Here is an 11,448-nt window from a genome sequence, read left to right on the forward strand (position 1 = left end):
GATAACAGACTGGCGGAATCCTGCCACAGCTCTCTCAGCTCTCTGATCCTCAGTTTACCCATCTGTGAAATAGGGAGAATGCCTCCTGCATATCTAGAAGAGAGCTCCTCAGCACAGGGCAGGGGTTGCTTGTTCTCTCTAAAGTCTCCGGGGAAAGAAGGCTGCTCAGAGTTTTGGGATAGGATAGCGGGCTGCCCATTTTGGATGATTCCTTAGTGCATTGCTTCATTGCCTCCAGGGTCCCTGCCTGCTCAGGGGGAGCCCTCTTCTTTCTGCCCTCACTGCCCCACCGTCTCAGGCTGGCACCTGTCTCTTGGTGGTTTGCTCAGGCTTCCTCTCCTGGAAGGTCACCAAAGTCACCAATTGTTGTCCTGTCCTCTCCACCATCATTTGGGGAATTTAAAAAATACTTTTTATCAGATACATTTCTTGATAGAAAGTGCTCAAATCTCAAGTGTATTACTCGGTGGGTTTTCATGCGTGAATGACCTGGGCAAATGTCTCATAGCACAAGATGCAAGCAGCCTAGGAATCTCCCTCATGTTCTTCCAGCTGCCAGGTCACCACTACTCAGACTTGAACCTCAGAGTTAATTACACTATCCTTGAACTTTGTATGCATGGAACCACCCAGAAAATACTCATTCCCGCCTGCCTTCTTTCCTTCAGCATCATCTATGATACCTGCCCATATGGTTGCATTATCTCTGTTCTTTTTCACTGTTGTGTACTATTTCATTGAATAGATGTGCCTTCATTTATTTTTCCATTCTACAGGAAATGGGTGTTGGAGCTATTTTCAGCTTCTGGCTATTGTGAATAAAGCTTCAAAGACCACTTTTGGACAATCCTTTGGCAGTCATTTCTCTTGGGTAAACACCAATGGATGGAATTGCTGGATCATACACAGGCATAAGCTTAGCTTCAATAGACATTGCCAAGCAGTTTCCCAAGTGGTTGGACGAATTGACACTCCTGCCAGCAGCGTAGGAAAATTCTGTTGGCTCTGCATTCTTGCCAATACTTGGAGCTATCATGCATTTTCAATTTCAGCACTTTCGGTGGAGTATAATGGTTCCTCATTGTGGTTTTAATTTGCATTTCCCTAATGACTGACGATGTTGAGAACTTTTCACCTCCTTATTAGACAGCTGGAGATCATCTTCTGTAATTGTAAAAACTAGATCACGTGGTATATATTTTTTTGATTTGCAGTTTCTTCTCTCTCACATATTCTGGCTTTGAGTCATGGATTGGGCACATGCTTTCCTAGCTCCATCATTCACTCCTCGCCCTCCCTCACAGAGCCCCCACCCTTCCTAAAGGCTCCCTGGGCCTCTGAATGTGGGGTGTCCCTGCCGGGTGGGCACCCCCTTCTGCACTTCATCAGGGCCTAAATCAAACTCCCTGTCACGGTGCGTGACTGACAGCCCCGTGTGCATCAGTGTCCATGGCCCATGGGATCAATAAAAGCAGCCGAGAGTGTTGTGGCTTCTGCATGCATCTCCTGCATGTCACATCTGCCTTGTGCCTGACACGGCACTGAACCTCAGTGGACCACAGTCAACTCCTAGGATGGATTTCGAAGGCAGGGGGAGTGAAGCAGTTTGTACCTGCTGACAGTGTGGTCTTCAGCAGCCCCTCTAGAGGCTGGGCAAATGAAGCTGGAGATGGGAACAAAGGACAAGTCAAAGGAACATTGGTTTTGGGGACAGCCCTGGGTCTCATTCTGACTGGCCTGCAGGCAGAATGTGTGCTGTCTGATAACCTCCCCACCCTCTGAGCCTCAGTTTCTCCTCTGTGAAATGGGGACAAGACTCTTCCTTCACTTCCATCTTGCTGGGAAGTTGTAAGGGTCAATGAAATGCGAGAGAGTATGACATACAATGTACTGAGAAGCTGCCCCTGTCCCCCAGTAACCCCCATTCACACAGGGGACCATCAGGCACACCTGCCCTGTGCAGCCCATGTGGAGATCAAAGCATAGCTAGGAGAGGGACAGTGAGCACGCTCAGAGGGAGACAGTCATACACTGATGGGGAAAACCTGGCTGAGTATTAACAGCTGTAAAATCTAGATGGTGGCAAAGTCTTTTCTGAATGTTCAAAATACTCCACCAGTAAACTTTTTTTTTCTTTATGGAAATGTACTTAACAAATACAAATTGTATGTACTTATGGTGTACGATGTGTGTGGTGGGGGGGGTTGTTGTTTGTTTTTGGAGACAGGGTCTTTCTACATAGCCCAGGGTGGGTCAATCTCTCAGTCCTCTGCCTCAGTCTCTTGAGTGCTGGGATTGCAGGCATGCCCCACTGTGCCTGGCTGCAATGTGATGTTTCGATGTATGTATACATCGTGAAGTGATTCCCACAATCAAGCTAATTAACACATCCATCATCTCAGATAATTATCATTTCATTTTGTGGTGAAACATCTAAGATCGACTTTTAGCAATTTTCAAGTTCAGTCTGCAATGCATCATTATTAACTAAAGCTACCAGCTGTACGTGTACATTAGTTGTACATGTGCAATACATTTCTGGAACTTGTTCATCCTAAGTAAAGCTGCATCTCGATTTAGTTTAAGGAAAGCCTGGGTGGGCTATTCCGGCACTCTCAGCAGCTTGTGAGGAGCCTTTTCCGTCAGGCATCGATCGTGGAGGGATAGCTGGCCACGTGCAGGATGCCACCTATGTCACCTCCTTAGGACTTGGCTCCTGGGTTGGAGGCGGCAGAGGACAGGTGTGAAGGGGTAAGGGACGGTGACTCAATCTGAGGCTGTGTCATAGGTAGGACCAGGCCTGGGGCGGTGGCAGAGAAGGAAATGACAAAGGCAAGCATAGCTGACCTCCCTGGCCAGAGAGGGGCCTCTGGAGGTCACAGCTCTCAGGTCTCTCATTGTACAGGTGGAAAGACCAAGAGCCAGCGTCATCATGTAGAGAATTCTGGCCAGGCCTCCCCACTGACTTCATTTCCTACTGCTCCTGCCTTGCCAGGCTGTGGGTTGGGAAGCATTTCCCAACTGGCCCTGGGCTTTCTGAAGGTTGGAGCTATCCAGCAAGCATCCACATGTGGCTGCCTTCTGTCTTTGTCTTAAACCTGGGTGCCAGAGCTTGGCGGTCTTTGGGGTCTTGGGGGTGTTCCCAGAAGACGACAGCTTACCCTGGCGGTCCTGGGCTCATCCTAGGTAGAGATGGGGAGGCGGGTAGCTGAAATCAGCCATGCAAGGAGCATTGGCCCCTGGAGGCTACAAGACAGAACCTCTTCTGGAAGCTGGGGGTCAGACACTTGCAGCACACAACTGCCTGGGCAGCTCTCCTTTGCTTTGTACATGGGGTCCTGCTGAGATTCCACTGAAGAGGGGTCTGCGGCTTTAAAAACACCTGGAAACCACTGTTTTGGGCCAATCTATTGTTTTACTTAATCCTGGGTGTATCTATGTGTGATGGACCAACCTGGGCTAACTTGTGTATTTTGAACTGACCTCTGGGCTCTGGGCTATCCCAAACTAGCAGTTATCCCCTTTAACCCAAGTATTCTGGGATGCCCATGTCTCTGGGCTGACCTGGACTAAGGGTGAACTCTGTGTTGAAGTTCAGGTTCTAGGGCAGCCTGCGAGAGTTGATTATCTCTGGGATAACCTTTGGGTCTGGGCTTCCCTGGGGATGTGTTCTAGGCTGGTCGGCAGGACCTGTGGGGGCTTCCCTCCTCCTCTCCTGGACAGACGAGGAGCGGAGCTTGGCCCCAATCCCCCTCTTAGTTAGTGAATGGAAGGAAAGAGGCCCTCAGTTTTCCTTCTGACAAATGGGAACAAAGAGCTGGGAGCTCCTGGAGTGAGCTCTGTGTGCTCAGGTGGTTCGAAGCCAGCCTTCATCCAGGTTCCTGGGGGCAAATGAAGTCACACCAGCTCCTGCCTTGTCAGCAAGGCTGGAAAGGACAAAGGAGACCTCCACCTGCCCTGATTCCTCCTCCTAAAGGACAAAGGACAATGAGACCTCCTCTGAAGGCCTGGCTTCAGCTCACCAGGTTTCCTCCAGGAGGCTTGGTGGCCATGCACAACTCCGTGTCTGCTGAAGTCACCCCACCCATCCGTGTCTTGCAGGGATGGAGGGTCATTTACCCAACTGTCAGACGAGGCATCCAAGGCACAGGGACGGGAAGAGACAGGACAGAACCCGCTCTGCTAGCTCTGATGCTAGAGCTGTCTAGACTGTCACCTCCCAAAGTGCCCATCCAGGTGCCTGCTCTGCCCTATACTATCTCCTCTACCTTCTCGGGGGAACCAGGGCAAGAGCTGCTGCGCCCTCACCTGGGCCTGGTTTCCTGGGGATCTGTGGGGCCAGCTGGGGAGAGTCCTCCAAAATATGTGTGCCCATGGGTGCAGCTGCAGTGATAACAGCATTGGTGTCCTGGTCCTACTGAGAAGACCAGTGCCAATTTCCCACATGGACCTGTGGGTCAGCCTGGAGACCCTCGGAGTTCCCCAGACCTGTTAGAATCTGATACCTGGGAGCTCCTGTGGAAAGCCCAGGTCAACCACTCATGTGCACACCAGCAGAGGGAGAGGCTGGCCCCGTCCCGCCCAGCAGGACAACTGAGGTCCTTCGAATCATCTCTGCCTCTGGAAAGACCAGCTCTGCCACTGAGGCCACTGCACAGGGCCTTTGGCATCATCTGGGCTGCCTGAGGTCCCTACACTGGGGGCCCTATGGAGGAAGACACTCTGAGCCCTAAGAACACTGCTAAACTCACCAGCTGAGCTATTCGTTCTGGTTGCGGTGGGTTTCACTCTCCCCTCATTCCCCTGTTGGGCTGGAATTAGGTATGAGTGGACAAGCCTGCCCGGAGGCCTCTGGCATCCTGAAGAATGGCAGAGTTCTCCCCACCCCTCCTGCTCCCTTCCAGAGTAAGGACCACCTTGCACCTGTTCCTGGTGGCTCTCAAGACAGACCTGACTGCTGCCAGCAGCCCACAAGGCCAGAGGGTCTGACACTTGCTGCCCTAACCTCAACTCTCCTGCTCTCATCTCCTGCAGCCCACTTCCCTCCACCTCAGACGTCCAGCTGTTGGTTCCTGCTCTGAATCTTTCCACCCCCAGCTCTCCAATCTGCCATCGATCCAGGTAACAGTCATCTTGGAGGGCTTGAGTGAGGTGCTCCCTCCTAAGAGAGGCCTTTTCTGGCCTTATTCTTCATGGGCTCCACCTGCTGCTTGTTCTGCTGGCTTCCTCTGCTTCTCCTTCACAGCTGCGACCTCAATTCCTATACAATAATGGCATCAAGGCCACCGGCTGCTTAACTTCTACCTCCTGTAGCCACGGCCTGCCTCATGGGGATCCTGTGACAGTGGAGGCCTTGCCCATTCTTGAATGAATGAGTGTATAAAAGTGTGGAGAAGAGACTGAGGGAGAGGGTTGAAGGAGGGAGGCCAGCCAGAAAACCTGGGTATTGGTCCAGGGTACTGGGTTCCTGTGTGCCAGGTGCCCCGATGTGACCAAAGGGAATGGTAGCCTTCCTTGGACCAGAGGGCGGTGGTGCTGAGAAGTGGTCCAATTCCCGCTCATGTTGAAGTCAAAGGCTTTCCTGGAGGATCGGATGTGGAGTGCATGAGAAAGATTTCTGGCTTGAACAGCAAGAAATGCCCCTGGGACAGGAGAAATAGGCTTTGGTGAAGGCTCAGGAGCCCCATTCTGACCATTTTATGTTTGAGCTGCCTATGAGACTCCAAGTGGAGGCAGACATCCGGTGGACAGCTAGACATGTGAGTCTGGACTTCAGGAGTAGACATGACCCAGGGGATAGCACTTGGAGTCATTGGTAGATGGATGGAATTCAAAGCTAAGAAGTCAGATGAGCTCAAAAAGACACTCAAGTCCGCTGGACTGGAAGCAGGGAGGCTGCTCAGATTTAGGAGCTCAGATTCAGGGCTGGTGGAGACTTGGCTGGGAGGTGGGCAGCCACAGGGCACATCAAGATGAGAAGGCACAGTGGCAGGTAACTTGGAAGTCAAGGGAGAGGAGGGCTGGGAAAGGTTCCAGAAGGTGGAGGTAGAGGGGCACCAAGACTTAAGAAGGCAGATTGAAAGTCTAGGAAATGCAATTCTGTTTTGTAGAGGGCTCTATGCGTCAATGGAGAGAAAGGTTACTTCATTCTATTGGCAGTAGGGAGCCATTGATGGTTGGTGAGTGAAAACAGGTATGATGGACATGCCTGACTGGGCACTTAGGAGAGAGAGGGCTTGGAGACGGGGACTAGACTGCACCCAGGCTAGATTTTTTGGGACCTTGGGCTTGAGCTTCCCTTTCCTTTTCCCTTCTTCTTTTCTGTCAAATGAGGTAAAAGTACAAAACTTACTGGACACTGATAGGGACGCCACAGTCTGCCATTGTTACTTGGGCCACTAGGTGGCAGCCGACACCTGACGGCCCCAGCTGTTGCCCTGGGACTGTGCCTGGAGGGTTTTCTCCTGTGGGTAGCTGGTTCACAGCTTGCCCCTTCCAGCCTACAGTTTCTGGGTGGAATCTTCTCTCCCACCAGCTCCTGTACACTCAGAAGCTCCAGGGGCCCCTGGACCCCGAGGGGTGTCCGTGAGTGGGAAACTTGTCATCCACATAGCCTGTACAGAACTTCTCTCTGGGGTGGCCCTGGGCCCTGCATGGGTCACACTGGACACCCTGCACAGGACTACCAGATGTGACAAATAAACACAACATTTGGGACATAATTATGCTAAAAGTTATTCATCATTAATCTGAAATTCAAATTTATCCCTGTACAGAACACAGAGTGCCACCCCAGCTGTCAGAGCTGGGAGTTGTCAGAGAGGGGAACCAGCTCCAGCTCATGGTCTCCTACCCTGAATCCTTGTCCACCATCTGTCCATACATCCATCCTCCTTAAGACCTGGAAAGACTGTGAAGATGCAGAAACCACTGTCCCCACCTTCTCCCGGCTCTGTTTCCACCCTTCCAGGCCCAGCCTGGCTTCTCTCTGGAACCCTTGCAGAGTCTGGTGCCAGAGCTGGCTGAGTCCACAGCCCCTGCCTGTTCTGGGAGACTGCCTTTTGCTTGCCCTATGTGGTGCGCTCTGGCTGAACGATACACTTGGCTTTCCATCGTGCCCAGAGAGCATGGTGGATCCAAGTCCCCAAGGGTGTGGGCAGCAAGCAAGTGGTGTGGGCCTGAGTTCGAGCAGGAAGGGTAAGGAAGGGAATGGGGAGCCTTGGATAGGGTGGAGATTGGTGCTGTGGGCAAGGTCCTGAGATGCTGAGAACGTCACAGTGGGGAGGAGAGGACCTCACCCAAACAGGACACCATCCATCTTTCTCTTCCCCTCCTCAGGTACATGGAGCCTAGCACCCAAAAGGTCAGCACTGGATACCTCCTGGAGACCAGTTGTCCTCACCCCTTGCTGGATGCCAGGTGAGGAAACTGAGTCCCAGAGAAGGACAACAAGCAAGCCATGGACAAACAGCATCTGGTCCCCTGTCTGAGCTTGTTCCCTTGTGTCCTCTACTCTCTCACTTACCACTGGCTCCATGGCTCCATGAGGTTCCTCTGTCTCCCAGGGGGCCCTAGCAGGCACTAAACCAGTTCATACAGGGAAACACAGCCTGGGTCCTGGAGACTTGGCCTGGTCACCCCTCTTCACGAGGAGGAAGATTCACGAGGCAGGTGAGTTAGTTTAAAGGGACCTGCAGGCTTTTTATCACCTTGATGGCTGCAATGGATTTTGTTTCAGGGAGTATCTGTAAGACTTTAATTAAATCAGGAACTCAGGGCCCGCCAGCTTCCCGGCTGCTTATCAGCTTCTTAAGGCCGTGATTCATTACCCAGGATTATTTTTTTCATCCCTGAAATAATCTTTAAAGGCCTTCTATCAGGGAGATTAAAGCCATAAGTCATACACGCCCACGTGCATGCTTTGTTTTCTCTGCACATGGGTGGTGTGGAGCCCAGAGGACTGGGCCATGGTGCTGTCCTGGGGGCCCCTCTGTTGAGTGAGCTAGGGGTAGGGAGGACCTGGTTGGTGAGGCTCCTAGCTGGGCAGAGGTTCAGCTAAGGTCATGGGTTCTGGGGTGGCCTGGGTGGGTGGGGTGCAGGTGAGAAAGACCCCTGCTTTATGATCTGTCTCCTTCCTTCATTTAACACACACTCATTGCCCCTTTCTAGGTTGTTCCCTGTTCTGGGCTGGGCACAGCAAGACAAATGAGATGGCTTTTTGAGCACAGACAGTGAGTGGTGACGCACATTATGTCTTTTTCTGTCTCTTTCCCTGAAGTCAGAGGAGCAAGGCTTTCTTTTTGATGGGAGCCAGGACTGCTCACTGCAAGTAGTAGCCTCTGTTTCCTGGGTCAGCTTCCTATGGGGCAGGGTGGTCTCAGACTGGGTCTCCAGCCCTTGAGGATGAATGAATCCTTGAGTTCAGGCTCTAATGGGAACAATAGCATAGAGAGAGAAAGGAGGGCTCCCAGGAGGAGGCGGGAATGGGGCTTTAGGTTAGGCCACAGAGAGCTTGGACTCCAGCACAACCTGCCTTCTCTGGCTCCAGAAGGGGAAAAGTGGATCCTAAATTCTAGGTCTTAAGTTCCCACCTTACCTCTTTTGAAGTAAAACCTAAAGCAGGGCTTAGCCCTTGACAGACTCCTTCACCCTGAGCCCCCTGCCAAGTTCATTCTGTTGCTAGCCATACTGCAAGGGAGCATGGCTTTGGAGATGTCACTGCATTTGCGCAATGTGGCTTGAAGTCATAGTTGCCGGTGGGTGGGCGCAGCTGGGGGGTTCCTCTGACTGTGGTTGCTGTGTATGTGAGGCGGGCAGGGGATGGAGCTGGGAGATGGTCCCCAGTGAGTCTGACTGGGGACTCAGACCCCCCCTGCACCCACTGTATAGAGGGCCAAGAGCAGCTCTGGGCACTGTGTGTATAACCTGATCTGCAAGGAGTGTGGATATGAAGATATTCTGTGTAAGGTGTAGGTGGGCAGTGGCGGGGTGAGGAACCTAGGGAGTCAAGGGCCTGGGATGAGAATCAAAAACACAGGGGGCAGCGGGGTCGGCGGCAGGTAGTTTGCAGCATTCGCCTGTACTCGCGATGAGTTGACCCCCTCAATCCCAAACCTTTCCTCAGTGGATTAACAGGAAAGCTAGTGATGGTGAAACTTAAGTGCTACCTGGTATCAGTAGATGGCTATCTGAACATGCAGCTCGCAAACACAGAAGAATACATAGATGGGGCATTGTCTGGACAATAACGTCCAGACAATAAAGGTGTAATAACGTCCTTTATATCAGAGGTGTTGAAGAAGAGGAAGAAGATGGGGAAATGAGAGAATAGCACTGTGAGGGGTCTTTATATATATATATATATTTCTAGACGATAAAGATTTGGTTTTGAACTTGAATTGTGGAAGAGGCATCAGCGAAGATGATGTTGGGAAAATAAAAATAGCTTCTTTTGTGCAGGATTTCTTTAATGTATATTTCTAGACAATAAAGATTTGTTTGTTTTTCAAAAAACAAAAAAAACACAGGGAACCCTCTGCACTCCAGCACGTTTGTTCCTACTCTTCCCCACCTCTGGGCCTTTGCACATGCTGTTCCTGTGTCCCTCTACCTCCACGTCACCCAGAGTCATCCATCAATCTCAATGTACTACCCTGCCCCAGTGAGGTCACATCCCTGTGAGGGGTCCTCCTAGTTCAGCGCTCTCCTCCAGAGCTGACTTCATAGTGACTGGGTGGGATGAGGCTCCCTCCAGAAAGGTCTATGGCTGTTGGGTCCCTCTGCTTGGTGCAGAGCTGATCTTCAATGAATGTTTGCTGAGGTTGGGATGGCAGGCCCACTGGAGGGATTTTGAAGACCTGCAGTTCCCAAGGAGGACAACTTCAGGCTCCTAGTGACCCAGAACGGCCTGACCTGGGAAACACACATCCTCTGGCTTACTTCTGTTCAAACACAGAGGGTCCAGATGCACAGGACTGGTGAGGACAGGTCGGGTTGGCCCGGAAGGGATCTTCAGTTCCTTTCTCCTGAGGCCATGTGTGTGGGCTAGGCATGGGCATGTGAGAGATGGCCCCATCCCAGCTCCCTTGATCTTCCTGGGGTGAGGTGGGGGCTGCTGTTAAACAATTTGGGCACTACAGCCTGTGACCTCCTTTATACCACCCGCTGGCCATGTCAGTCCACACTTACAATTACATTGATTTGTGTCACCTATGGTGACTTCATCTTCTGAAACAGAATTCCAAAATATATGCAGCATCTTTCAAATCCAGGCCATCCTGATTTTCTATAATATCTGCTTCCAATACTTGGATGAGTGTGTGTGTGTGTGTGTGTGTGTGTGTGTGTGTGCACGCCTGGGATTTTATTAGACAATGATTGAGTTCTGGAGGCTGTGGGCTGACCTGTGGTTCACGCAGGAGTTGGGGGTGAGGACTGACTATGGAGAGGCAATTAGCTCGTGATCCTGGGAGGGCAAAGGGCTTTGCTTATAATAACAGCTCTTGCTTATCAAGCACACACTGCACCCTGTATAGTCGGTGCTAGATGTACTGTAGACACCTCCAAACCTTACGACAGCCTTGCCAGGTGTAGCCACCATTCCATCTGACAGATGAGGGAATAGAGATGTCACAGCACTTCATGCGCGCACTCATTCATTCCTCAGAATCTTCATTGTGAGCTTACTGTGTGCTGGGCCCATACCGGGTGGCAAGGGAGCTAGACTGGAGTTCTGCTCAATTGGGACTAACCTTGTTTTGTGCCGTACTGCAGGCTGACCTCACCCTGCGTGGCTGCTGCTCTGAGTGCACACTATATTGTACTTGACAAAAGCCCAAAAGTGACTGCGTTAAGAACCCAAGGCAGCTGGGCTTCCTGCAGGTGGTGTCCATCTATAGCACTCGGGAAGCTGAGGATTGTGAGTTCAAGGTCAGTCTGGGTTACACAGCTAGACCCTATCTCAAAAAAACAAAGCAAAACAAAAGAAACCAAGGAGCTGACCATGTGGGAGGTTAGACCTCAGCTGGAGGCAGAGTCACCTGCACCAGGTCTGTGGGATGTTTGGAATCCCATCTCAGGCTGGTCTCAACCCTCAGCCACCTGCCTCACAGAAAATACTGCCTGCAAACAAAACCTCAGCCGTCCTTCATCTTCCTGCCTCCCCTGGACCCTCAGTCTCCCAAATCCTCACAGCAGCAGCTCAGCCCCTCCCTCCTTGCCTTGGATACGGCATGGTGAGACTCTGGAGACCCCGTTCAGCATCTTGGGTAATATGAACCTAGCAGGACAGTGTTAGGCAGGACAGTCACATAGTAAAACTGAGCATTTGTGTCAGACTCTGTGCCCAACCATCTCATTTCACTCCACCTCCCAGGAGGGCTGCATTCTCTCTTGTTAGCCCCACTTTCAGCAGAAGACATTGTCTGGTGTCTTTATGTTAATGTGTGG

The 11,448-nt window shown here is 51.5% G+C and overlaps 1 pseudogene; it reads left to right on the top strand.

Moving 5' to 3' along the window:
* The first annotated feature begins 7,342 nt into the window (after positions 1 to 7,342).
* LOC141424864 (small nuclear ribonucleoprotein F pseudogene) lies at positions 7,343 to 9,424 on the top strand (annotated as a pseudogene).
* The last annotated feature ends 2,024 nt before the right edge of the window (positions 9,425 to 11,448 follow it).

Source organism: Castor canadensis, chromosome 7 (genome assembly GCF_047511655.1).
Source record: "Castor canadensis chromosome 7, mCasCan1.hap1v2, whole genome shotgun sequence".
In the NCBI taxonomy this organism is placed as follows: domain Eukaryota; kingdom Metazoa; phylum Chordata; class Mammalia; order Rodentia; family Castoridae; genus Castor; species Castor canadensis.